The sequence below is a fragment of the Lagenorhynchus albirostris genome, chromosome 12 (genome assembly GCF_949774975.1).
Source record: "Lagenorhynchus albirostris chromosome 12, mLagAlb1.1, whole genome shotgun sequence".
NCBI classification, from domain to species: Eukaryota; Metazoa; Chordata; class Mammalia; order Artiodactyla; family Delphinidae; genus Lagenorhynchus; species Lagenorhynchus albirostris.
The window spans coordinates 55129895-55143404 of record NC_083106.1 but is presented as its reverse complement, the minus strand read 5'-3'; the positions used below and the strand labels follow the sequence as shown (position 1 = coordinate 55143404).

The following is a 13510-nucleotide window of genomic DNA, read 5'->3' as shown; positions in this document are numbered from 1 at the left end:
GAGCATTTGCTTTTGTCTGATTGGTTTTTTGTCTCAGGTGTGCATGTCACAACTGTACGACTGGTGTATATTTTCTGCAATTTCTTTTATCTTGCTGGTAATAGGCCATCAGAATTCTGAAACATTCCTGAAGTGAACAAAGAACAACTATGAAATAGAGGATTAAATGCAAAAGAAATGTAAACTACTGGCTTCAATGGTAAGGTTCCACTAATTCTAAGGATATGTTCAGTATTAAATATTTAAAGAATATTTCTATTACTCATTTTCTACTCAAAATTTTAAATGTCTTTTTATCTCTGTATGCATCTTCTCAGCAGCTTTCAATTTTTCTATTTCTTTGAGTTAGTATTACACATTTCAAAACATAAAGGCTTTTTAGAACTGAAAATGCAATGTCAATTTAACAATTTTACTAGAACTGTATGAAAACATGGGGATTTAGACTCTGCATGACATACTTGTCAATTTTGAAAGTGTTATGTAAGTCATGCAAGTATGAAGATGCAATAGTATATTATGTCTAAGGTAGCACTGCCTTTACAGTTTATTTATATGTATATCCTCAAAATGACATATTTATATATATGGAAAAACCCATTCTTTGCCATATGATCATTGGTTATATGTGATTTTTCAAGTAAGTCACTATTGGTGACTGTGGATACATTTAAAATTATAAAAATGGAAGAAAACTTATAGAATAAGTTAACCTGTAATTTTAACAAAATCTCTGTGTTTATTTTCTTCTAGTATAGTCAATAGATTATTATCTTGTTGCTACTCCTCTGGTTCAGTGCTTTTGTTTAGTAAATAAGTGGAATCTCTTCATTACAAAAGATGCAAACTGTACAAATTCCATTTGGGTGTTGTAACTATTGGAGTTTTGCCTGCATAAATAAATTGCTTACAGTTTCTCCATCTATAGAGATCCAGTTAACATTGCTTTATGACTTGAATTTCATAAACCAAGGCATTTCAATGTCTCAAAACGTTTTATCAAAATTTCTTATGCTTTCTGGTTATCTCTACTCTAGGCTTTGTGGCTGCTACACTTCTTCATGTCACTATCAGTGTGATGATCAAGGTCAATTTAGCTTCTATAACAACAATCCTTCTCAGCAAGCATTTGTATCTTAAAATTCTGGACAATCTGAAGGCAGATAGAAAAGGGGTTTATATCACAGTAATAAAACCAACAGTAATGGACACTGCAAGGACCATATTTCTTTCATTTTTGCAAACTTAAAGCAATTTTACCGTCCTCGAATGTAATCTGTGCATCTCGTCAGTTAATCAGTTCCGCTTTTTTCCCATTTCTTCTCCATTATCTAGTGTTTCTCTCTCGCTCTTTCTCTCATGATCTCAGGAGGAAAACAAAAATGAATCTTTCTCTTTGTCATACTGAAACTTACTCTCTCCTTAAGGTAAGGTCACGATGGGGAGGGTGGGGTTTCTCATCATGAACTTTTAGTATTTATCACTGTAACCACCTAAATCATTTAGTATGCTTATTAAAGAAAATTGTACTTTTTTCTATTTCATTGTAATTAAAATGGAGTTTCATTTCTTTGAAAATAGGAAGTACATATAAGTATTTAAAATTTATTTAAAACAATATTAACTGGTAGAAATAAGTTTTAGAGATCTTGGGGGTAATTGTAAATACAAAGAAAAGTCTGTACTATTCTGAGAAGAACTTAACTTTGCAAGACTATTTTTAACTAATTTAGGTAATAGAATACCTTCTGAGTTAAAAAGAAAAAAAAATTTCTGTTCGAAAGTTTGTTCACATTTACCAGTGAACTCCAAGAGATAATACTGTTGACTATTATGTATGCAGGTATTTCTATTTAAAAATATAACTTCACACAATAAAAGATAACACATATGAAATAATTGTTTTCAAGATAGTAGCCATCAGGTGATGGAAGACAATGAATGATGCCGGAGAGAGAAGAAATATCCAATGTGGGCCCTTTACAACACCGTTAATGTCCTTGAGACAGTTTCCAGGCTTCTTCCAGGAGTTTATTATTGATCTTAAGTACTATCAAAATGACATGTTTTGGGCATTTATTCTGCTTGGTGTTCTCTGAGCTTCCTGAATCTGTGCTTTTGTGTCTGATATTAATTTGGAGAAATATTCAGTCATTATTGTTTCAAATATTTCTTCTGATTTTTTTCTCTCCTTCTTCTGGTATCTCCACTATTCATAAGTTACACCTTTGGTAGATGTCCCATAGTCCTTGGATATTCTGTTCTGTTTTTTAATGTCTTTGATTTCTTTGCCTTTAGTTTTCAAGGATTCTATTTATATACACTCTACCTCAGAGATTCTTTTGTCAACTTTGTCCAGTCTATTGGTAAGCTAATCAAAGGCATTCTTCATTCGTTTGCACTGTTTTTGTTGGATAACATTTTTTTTAACATCTTTATTGGAGTATAATTGCTTTACAGTGGTGTGTAGTTACTGCTTTATAACAAAAACTATATACATAGTTTAGCTATACATATACATATGTTCCCATATCTCCTCCCTCTTGCTTCTCCCTCCCAACCTCCATATCCCACCACTCTAGGTGGTCACAAAGCACCGAGCTGATCTCCCTGTGCTATGTGGCTGCTCTCTATTTTACATTTCATAGTGTATATATGTCCATGACACTCTCTCACTGTGTCCCAGCTTACCCTTCCCCCTCCCCGTGTCCTCAAGTCCATTCTCTACATCTGCGTCTTTATTCCTGTCCTGCGCCTAGGTGCTTCAGAACCACTTTTTTTTTTTTTATATTCCATATATATGTGTTAGCATACAGTATTTGTTTTTCTCTTTCTGACATACTTCACACCATATGACAGCCACTAGGTCCATCCACCTCACTAAAAATAATGTAGTTTTTCTTTTTATGGCTGAGTAATATTCCATTGTATATATGTGCCACACCTTCTTTATCCATTCATCTGTCGATGGACACTTAGGTTGCTTCCATGTCCTGGCTATTGTAAATAGAGCTGCAATGACCATTGTGGTACATAACTCTTTTTGAATTATGGTTTTCTCAGGGTGTATGCCCAGTAGTGGGATTGCTGGGTAGTATGGTAGCTCTATTTTTAGTTTTTTAAGGAACCTCCATACTGTTCTCCATAGTGGCTGTATCAATTTACATTCCCACTAACACTGCAAGAGGGTTCCCTTTTCTCCACACCCTCTCCAGAATTTACTGTTTGTAGATTTTTGGATGATGGCCATTCTGACTGGTGTGAGGTGATACCTCATTGTAGTTTTGACTTGCATTTCTCTAATTATCAGTGAAGTTGAGCATCCTTTCATGTGTCTGTTGGCAATCTGTATAACTTCTTTGGAGAGATGTCTATTTAGGTCTTCCACCCGTTTTTGGAGTAGGTTGTTTGTTGTTTTCATATTGACCTGCATGAGTTGCTTGTAAATTTTGGAAATTAATCCTTTGTCAGTTGCTTCATTTGCAAATATTTTCTCCCATTCTGAGAGTTGTCTTTTCATCTTGTTGATGGTTTCCTTTGCTGTGCAAAAGCTTTTGTTTCATTAGGTCCCATTTGTTTATTTTTGTTTTTATTTCCATTTCACTAGGAGGTGGGTCAAAAGGATCTTGCTGTGATTTATGTCACAGAGTGTTCTGCCTATGTTTTCCTCTAAGAGTTTTATAGTATCTTCCCTTACATTTAGGCCTTTAATCCATTTTGAGTTTATTTTTGAGAATGGTGTTAGGGAGTGTTCTAATTTCATTCTTTTACATGTAGCTGTCCAGTTTTCCCAGCACCACTTATTGAATAGGCTGTCTTTTATCCATTGTATATTCTTGCCTCCTTTATCAAAAATTAGGTGACCATAGGTGCATGGGTTTATCTCTGGGCTTTCTATTCTGTTCCATTGATCTATATTTCTCTTTTTCTACCAGTACCACACTACCTTGATTATCATAGCTTTGTAGTATAGTCTGAGGTCAGGAAGCCTGATTTCTCCAGCTCCGTTTTTCTTTCTCTAGATTGCTTTGGCTATTCGGGGTCTTTTGTGTTTCCATAAAAATTGTGAAATTTTTTGTTCTAGTTCTGTGAAAAATGCCACTGGTAGTTTGATAGGGATTGCATTGAACCTGTAGATTGCTTTGGGTAGTACAGTCATTTTCACAATGTTGATTCTTCCAATCCAAGAACATGGTATATCTCTCCATCTGTTTGTATCATCTTTAATTTCTTTCATCAGTGTCATTATTTTCTGCATACAGGTCTTTTGTTTCCCTAGGTAGGTTTATTCCTAGGTATTTTATTCTTTTTGTTGCAATGGTAAATGGGAGTGTTTCCTTAATTTCTCTTTCAGATTTTCATCATTAGTGTATAGGAATGAAAGGGATTTCTGTGCATTAATTTTGTATCCTGCTAGTTTACCAAATTCATTAATTAGCTTTGGTAGTTTTCTGATAGCATCTTTAGGATTCTCTATGTATAGTATCATGTCATCTGCAAACAGTGACAGCTTTACTTCTTTTCGATTTGTATTCCTTTTATTTCTTTTTCTTCTTTGACTGCTGCAGCTAAAACTTCCAAAACTATGTTGAATAATATTGGTGTGAGTGGACAACCTTGTCTTGTTCCTGATCATAGAGGAAATGTTTTCAGCTTTCACCATTGAGAATGATGTTGGCTCTGGGTTTGTCATATATGGCCTTTATTATGTTGATGTAATTTCCCTCCATGGCTACTTTCTGGAGGGTTTTTATCATAAATTGGTGTTGAATTTTGTTGAAAGCTTTTTCTGCACCTATTGAGATGAACATATGACTTTTCTCCTTCAGTTGGTTAATATGGTTTTTCACATTGATTGATTTGCATATATTGAAGAATCCTTGTGTTGCTGGATTACACCCCACTTGATCATGGTGTATGATCCTTTTAATGTGCCATTGGATTCTGTTTGCTAGTGTTTTGTTGAGGACTTTTGCATCTATGTTCATCAGTGATATTGCCCTGTATTTTTTATTCTTTGTGACATATTTGTCTGGTTTTGGTAGCATGGTGATGGTAGCCTCTTAGAATGACTTTGGGAGTGTTCCTCCCTCTGCTATATTTTAGTAGTGTTTGAGAAGGATAGGTGTTAGCTCTTCTCTAAATGTTTGATAGAATTCACCTGTGAAGCCATCTGGTCCTGGGCTTTTGTTTGTTGGAAGACTTTTTAATCACAGATTCAATTTCAGTGCTTGTGATTGGTCTGTTTATATTTTCTATTTCTTCCTGGTTCAGTCTCAGAAGGTTCTGCTTTTCTAAGAATTTGTCCGTTTCTTCCAGGTTGTCCATTTTATTGGCATAGAGTTGCTTGTAATAATCTCTCATGATCCTTTGTATTTCTGCAGTGTCAGTTGTTACTTCTCTTTTTTCATTTCTAATTCTATTGATTTGAGTCTTCTCCCTTTCTTTCTTGATGAGTCTGGCTAATGGTTTATTAATTTTGTTTATCTTCTAAAAGAACCAGCTTTTAGTTTTATTGATCTTTCATATAGCTTCCTTCTTTTCTTTTTCATTTATTACTGATCTTTATGATTTCTTTCCTTCTGCTAACCTTAGTGTTTTTTTTGTTCTTCTTTCTCTAATTGCTTTAGGTATAAGTTTATGTTGTTTATTTGAGATGTTTCTTGTTTCTTGAAGAAGGATTGTAATGCTATAAACTTTCCTCTTAGAACTGCTTTTGCTGCATCCCATAGGTGTTGGGTCATCGTGTTTTCATTCATTTGTTTCTAGGTATTTTTTGATTTCCTTTTTGATTTCTTCAGTGATCTCTTGGTTATTTAGTAGTGTATTGCTTAGCCGCCATGTATTTGTATTTTTTTACAGATTTTTCCCTGTAATTGATATCTAGTCTCATAGTGTTGTGGTAGGAAAAGATACTTGATATGATTTCAATTTTCTTAAATTTACCAAGGCTTGATTTGTGACCCAAGATATGATCTATCCTGAAGAATGTTCCATGGGCACTTGACAAGAAAGTGTATTCTGTTGTTTTTGGATGGAATGTCCTATAAATATCAATGAAGTCCATCTTGTTTAATGTATCATTTAAAGCTTGTGTCTCCTTATCTATCTTCATTTTGGATGATCTGTCCATTGGTGAAAGTGGGGTGTTAAAGTCCCCTACAATGATTGTGTTACTGTCCATTTCCCCTTTTATGGCTGTTAGCATTTGCCTTATGTATTGAGGTGCTCCTATGTTGGGTGGATAAATATTTACAATTGTTCTATCTTCTTCTTGGATTGATCCCTTGATCATTATGTAGTGGCCTTCTTTGTCTCTTGTAATAGTATTTGTTTTAAAGTCTATTTTGTCTGATATGAGAATTGCTACTCCAGCTTTCTTTTGATTTCCATTTGCATGAAATATCTTTTTCCATGCCCTCACTTTCAGTCTGTAAGTGTCCCTAGGTCTGAGGTGGGTCTCTTGTAGATAGCATATATACAGGTCTTGTTTTTGTATCCATTCAGCCAGTCTATGTCTTTTGGTTGGAGCATTTAATCCATTTACATGTAAAGTAGTTATCAATATGTATGTTCCTATTACCATTTTCTTAATTGTCTTGGTTTTGTTATCGTAGGTCTTTTCCTTCTCTTGTGTTTGATGCCTAGAGAAGTTCCTTTAGAATTTGTTGTAAAGCCGGTTTGGTGGTGCTGAATTCTCTTAGCTTTTGCTTGTCTGTAAAGGTTGTAATTTCTCCATCGAATCTGAATGAAATCCTTGCTGGGTAGAGTAATTTTGTTTGTAGTTTTTTCCCTTCATTGCTTTAAATATGTCCTGCCACTCCCTTCTGGCTTGCAGAATTTCTGCTGAAAGATCAGTTGTTAACCTTATGGGAATTCCATTGTATGTTATTTGTTGTTTTTCCCTTGCTGTTTTTAATATTTTTTATTTGTATTTAATTTCTGATAGTTTGATTAATATGTGTCTTAACGTGTCCCTGTATGGGACCCTCTGCACTTCCTGGACTTATTTCCTTTCCCATATTAGGGAAATTTTCAACTATAATCTCTTCAAATATTTTCTCAGTTCGTTTCTTTTTCTCTTCTTCTTTTGGGACCCCTATAATTCGAATGCTGTTGCATTTAATGTTGTCCCAGAGGTCTCTGAGACTGTCCTCAATTTTTTTCATTCTTTTTTCTTTATTCTGCTCTGCAGTAGTTATTTCCACTGTTTTATCTTCCAGGTCACTTATCCGTTCTTCTGCCTCAGTTATTCTACTATTGATTCCTTCTAGAGAATAGTTAATTTCATTTATTGTGTTGTTCATCATTGTTTGTTTGCTCTGTAGTTCTTCTTATCCCTGTTAAATGTTTCTTGTATTTTCTCCATTCTATTTCCAAGATTTTGGATATCTTTACTATCATTACTCTGATTTCTTTTTCAGGTAAACTGCCTATTTCTTCTTCATTTGTTTGGTCTGGTGGGTTTTTACTTTGCTCCTTCATCTGCTGTATGTTTCTCTGTCTTCTCATTTTATTAATTTACTGTGTTTGCGGTCTCCTTTTCACAGGCTGCAGGTTCGTAGTTCCCGTTGTTTTTGGTGTGTGCCCCCAGTGGTTAAGGTTGGTTCAGTGGGTTGTGTATGCTTTCTGGTGGAGGGGAATAGTGCCTATGTTCTGGTGGATGAGGTTGGATCTTGTCTTTCTGATGGGCAGGACTACATCCCGTGGTGTGTTTTGGGGTCTCTGTGACCTATTATGATTTTAGGCAGTCTCTCTGCTAATGGGTGGGGTTGTGTTCCTGTCTTGCTAGTTGTTTGGCATGGGGTGTCCAGCACTGTAACTTGCTGGTCATTGAGTGGAGCTGGGTCTTAGAGTCGAGATGGAGATCTCTGGGAGTGCTTTCGCTGTTTGATATTACGTGGAGCCAGGAGGTCTCTGTTGGACCAATGTTCTGAACTTGGCTCTCCCACCTCATAGGCACAGGCATGACACATGGCCATAGCACCAAGGCCCTGTCAGCCACACAGCTGGCATGGTGAACCCGAGGGCGGACTGGGGTTGGCCAGCAGGATCCAACCAGAGTGCAGTGAAGTTGTGGCTATGGGCACGGCTGCAGCAAGCCTAGGGGGTCATGCTGCCCTCTGCTCGGGCTCTGGGGCAGCTCAGCGACTGTGGAGGTAAGAGATGCCAAATGGGTAGTTAGGGCTCTGCTGGGATCTTGGCTCCATGCCATGTGGTGGGGGTGGGGTGCTAGGCTCTCAGTCACTCGGGGAGAGAGGTGGGGGTGCTGGAGAGAGGGTCGGATTGGGAGGGAGGAAGCAGGGCGTGACCAGGCAGCCGGGGACTGCGGCTTCGCCGAGAGCTTCCACCTTCTCGATCAGTAACATTTCTTTTTGCTTCTTTCTTAAAATCTCCAACTCTCTGCTTACATTACCCATCCGTTTTTACATGCTGTCTATTTTATCCATTAGAGCTCTTAGCATGTTAATCATAGTTGTTTTAAATTCCCAGTCTGATAATTCCAACATTCCTCCTGTGTCTGGTTCTGATACTGGCTCTGTCTCTTCAAGTTGTATTTTATGCCACTGGTGTGCCTTGTGATTTTTTTCTTGATAGGTAGATAGTTTCTTGATAGATAGTTTATGCCATTGGTGTGTCTTGTGAATTTTTTCTTGATAGTACCTAGGTGATGTACTAGGTAAAAGCAACTGCTGTAAATCAGCTTTTAGCAATGTGGTGGTGAGGTCTGTGGGGAGAGGAAGCATTCTATAGTCCTATGATTAGGTCTCAGTCTTTGATGAGTCTATGCTTCTAGACTGTGCACTTCACAAGAGTTTCTCAGGTTTTTCTCCTCCCTTTGATGGAACAAAATATCTAGTGTGGCCTGGAATTTGGTATTTCCCTTTTTCCAGGTCAGTTAGCCTCTGATAATACTCCAACAAGTTAGTCTCTTGGTTAACTAGATTCCTCTAAGGGAAAGCCTTGTTAAGAACAGAGTTCTCTGGTGTATTTCAAAATGGTCCCTTTTTCCTTCCCCCAACCAGAAGCCACAGGAGATTTTTCTTTGATGTTTACTGCGAGAATCTGGTCAAACTCCTGAAGGTAAACCTCACTGTATTGTGGAGATCTCCCTAAGACTGAGTCCACCTGGAGATTTTAACTCTTGGTTTTGTCCACACTGAACCTCTGCAACTCGTCAATTACTGTTGAGGTTCCTGTGGTGGTTCTTCCTCAAGAGCGTCTGCTCTGTTAAGCTGTGACTCCCTGTATTCCCTCGTTTGACTCTCCAGTCTTCAGGGCAGGCATTTGTCCTGTGTCTTACCCTAGTTAAGGGATCCAAGAAGAATTGTTAATTTTTCAGTCGGTTTAGCTTTTTACTTATTGTTAGAATGTAGTGGTGACTTCTTACATGCCAGACCAGATACTAGAAATTCCTATCTCACAGTTTTTGTAGGTAGTATTTTTAGGGTCTCTCACAGACTGCAACCAAGATGTCAGCTACGACTGTAATCATTACAAGACGAGATTGTGGAAGGTTTTACTTCCAAGTTCCCTCATGAGGTTGTTAGTAAGATTTTAAGTTCTTGTGGTATTGAAAATTCACATAGAAATGAAAAAATATCTAGAACAGATTAAACAAATTAGGAAAGGCAAGTTGGGTTAACACTACCTGATTTCAAAACTTTTTATAAAGCTATAGCAATAAAAGAAGTGCAGTATTGAAATTAAGATAAACATATACATCAGTGGAACAGAATATTGAGTCCAGAGGTAAACCCACACTTATATGGACAGCTCATTTTTGAGAATGGTGCAAATACAATTTAGTGGAAAAATAATCTTTTCAACAAATAATATTGGAACAATTGGAAAAACACATTCAAAAAATATAAAACATTAAATTAGATTCAGGGATCATGCTAGGGACCTGAGGAAGGTATCTGCAAACTCTTTCATGTTTTACTTTTATGAACCCTCTTTAGTTTGACCCTTGAATTAAATTAACAGCTCTGTGTTTGGGGTTCATGTTCTGGTTTTGATCGATTCTAATTCTTATGCCCTCAGTGTTCCTACTCTACTTTTGCCTCAGAGGTCTTTTTACTGTTTCTGAAAGTCTAACTCTAGCAATCACTATATTAATACTTTATAACTGAATCTGTATCCACAGCTATATATTTGTTTTGTCATATTGAATTTCAACATATTTAGAGCATAAATAGTGACAAAATATTGAAGAATTCCGTAACTTCAGATCATCTCCTTGTGATAATGCTCATTATTTTTAAAAATCACAAAAAATAAAACTCTTAGGACATCATAGGACACTAAGTAATTTCATGTGAGTTACTTTTTAATCTAGATTAAGCATTTAATTGGGAATTTCTATAACTGAAAATAACATAATTTTAATTAATTTCTAACATTAGGTATATACCTCTTGGCAATTTTCATGAGTTCTTGAGCCTTCTGCCTTTCATGATATTGTAAGGAAACATCTTTTTGTTAAAAATACGTTGAATTTATAAAATACCTGTGGTTTAGATAAGATAGTTGTCATCATTTTGCTCTAGAAGAAAAACTGCAAATAAAATTTTAGCCTATGGAAATCTAAGCCCTTTATTCTAGAAGATTTTAAGTTTAAATGCCAAGTAGGTCATTATAACAAAAAAATGTTCTGGTCCTATTACTTGGATGTAAACATCTGTTTTGGCTTTAATGTCATAAAATCCTGAGCTTAGAATCAATATATTCTTTTAAGATAAGAGAAACAGTTTATTGTTGAGAATAAAGAACGGAAATGGAAAGAAAATTTAGTCATTTCAAATGCAAATTTAATGCATGTAATTCGCATTTGTATGCATGCAGTTTCAAAATGACTATGTGTTTGATGTGGAAAGACTAAAAATCATTTGCTACAGAAAAGCATTTGCTACACATACATAGGAATATTATTCAACTTGAAGAAAAATTTACCACATGCATTAAATTGACATTATAGAGGTTGTAAAACAACAACTAATGAATTATTATCGTATGAATTGTATTTGTTTAAGGATGTTTACAATGATAAATGTGTCCATGTAAAAAACATTTCACTCATATGTTTTTATCTAAATTTGCATACATCCCATATATTTTACTTTCATTCTGGTATTCCATGATATAAAAATTAGAAATTGCAAGAAAATCAGACTTGTATGTTGTTTTTTACAACACTGTATTCTGCATTCTTGATAAGAATCTTTTATTTCTTAACTCCTCAGTCTCTAACTCTAAATATCTAACTGTCTGCAACCAGATGCTCTGTAAAATGTCCTATTTGTTAACTGTAAAATTGCTGTGTCAACTTGTTCAAATCCAAAATACAGTGTGACACATAAGAAAAAATAGAAATGAAGCTAAGGAAACAAACAAGCACATAAACAGAAAAGCCAATTATTATTTCTAAGGAGCAGACTTCCTATTTTTAAAAATATATTTTAAAGTTATTTCTCAAATTATTCAGAATCAACGTATCTTATTTTCAACACATCACAGAGAAACAAACATATGTCTGTTTTAAAATTTTTCTTCTGCCTGGGTTACTTTATAAAATAAAATAATATAGTTTAGCATGGATGATTTGTATAGACACTATAATAGGCAATCTGTATTAAACAGTTAAATATTAGGAGTAGGAAACACACACAATCGGAAAAGAAAAACACACTTATGCACCTTGCAAATTGAGCGATAGGAACCCTTTTTACCAAAAAACACTTACAGAGGAAAGGTATCACTGAGAGCAGTATTGGTTTAAGAAAAAAGTCACACAAAAAAATTATAACCATCTTTTAACTAGTTCCCAATTGTAGGCAAAAATACTGCTCTATTTCTCTACCTGGAACACCATGGTGTATGAGAATATTAGACTGAAAGTTAGAAATGAGTACCCTATTTTTAATTCTATCTCATTATATATACAGGTATAGGTGTGGTGCACCAGCCAGATTACTCTTTAAAGAAGGACTTGTCACCCCTCTTGGAATCTGAATTAGGGTTTGACACAGCGGCAGAGAACGACCTCATCCAAGGCCATGCTTTTCCTATGTGGCGCATATCCAACAATGAATCCACAAGGTCAATCGCAATGTTGGAAAATGCTGACAGGTTACATCGACTCCAAATGTCCTCATGAGGATGGTCAAATTTGTCAGGTGTGAATCGGTTTCACCTCTTCCTCTTAGTGCTGCTGCCGCCCTCATCCTCACAGTGTTGATCCTTAATTAATACTTCATATGATAAACTCTTTCTCAGTTTCTGCTTCCTCAGAAACAAACTAGTGACAGTAATTCTCAGGAGTGGTACAGGAAAGAATGCAACAATATTTGTAACTGGATGTCTTGCCAGCCTCTCTGCCATCATGAGATGATAAGTGGGGCACAGAGAACCCCTGACTCAAGGTGGTGATCCACTTGTTAAAAGTCTCACAAGTAGTGAACTGGCATAGTTTAACAGTGAAAGGGAATGCTTAAGCTGTAGCCATTTATCAGACATTTGAGAGGCATAAGGGAAATAGTAAATATAAAGACAATGGGACAGGATACCTATTTATTGCTAAGTACCATTGATACCTTGAAAAAAGTAATGAAAAGCTGCAGGGGATTAATAGGTAATTAAAGCTAGTGTGAAAGCCAAAGTGTCCCTTTGGCAGTGTGTATAGTGACTCTTATCCTGCAGCTGGAGGACAGGTAAAGCTGAGGCCAGGCCAAGGACTTAATAGTATGAATGGCTGAGGTCCAGAAAAGGTTAAAAACCCAACTAAATCAGGTTCGCTACGCCAAATTCAGGGCCAGTGTTGGGGAAATATAGGACCCTAATTTGATAGGTGTCCCCAAATGCTGAATCCTTAGATATAACTGCAATCCCTGAGCCTGCAGAAGTTGCCCAGCCCTCCCTATTGAAAGCTAACACTCCCTTTCTATTTAAATGCAGAGGCTCCTTCCTTGTACAACTGCTGCGCGCAAACGGTTTGGCAGGTTCTCAAAATGTTAAATGTAGAATTACCATAGGATTTAGCAATCCTAGCCCTAGATATAATCCCAAGAGAACCCAAAATATATATCCACACACAAGCTTGTATGCTACCTTCACAGTAGCATTATTCATGATAGCCAAAAAGTAGAAATGATACAAATTTCCAGCTGATGAAGGGATTAAAAATTGTGGGTTTTTTTAATCCATTTACACAACAGAATAGTCATGCAATGGAATAAAAATTAATGAAGTGCTGATACATGCTACAACATGAAAGAATTTTGAAGACATTAGGCTAAGTGAAAGAAGCCAATCATAAAAGATAGATTGAATGATTCCATTTATTTGAAATGTCTACAAAAGGCAAACTTGGAGACAGAAAGTATATTAGTGGTCTAGATTGGGAAGGGATGATGGTGGAAAGAAATGAGGACTGATAGCTAACAGATATGGGGTTTCTTTTGGGGGGTGATGCAAGGTTCTAAAATTAGATTTTCATGATAGCTGCATA

At 36.0% G+C, this 13510-nt stretch overlaps 1 pseudogene; it reads left to right on the top strand.

Moving 5' to 3' along the window:
• The first annotated feature begins 7974 nt into the window (after positions 1 to 7974).
• LOC132530485 (cerebral cavernous malformations 2 protein-like) overlaps positions 7975 to 13510 on the top strand; it is a 29658-nt pseudogene continuing 24122 nt past the window's right edge.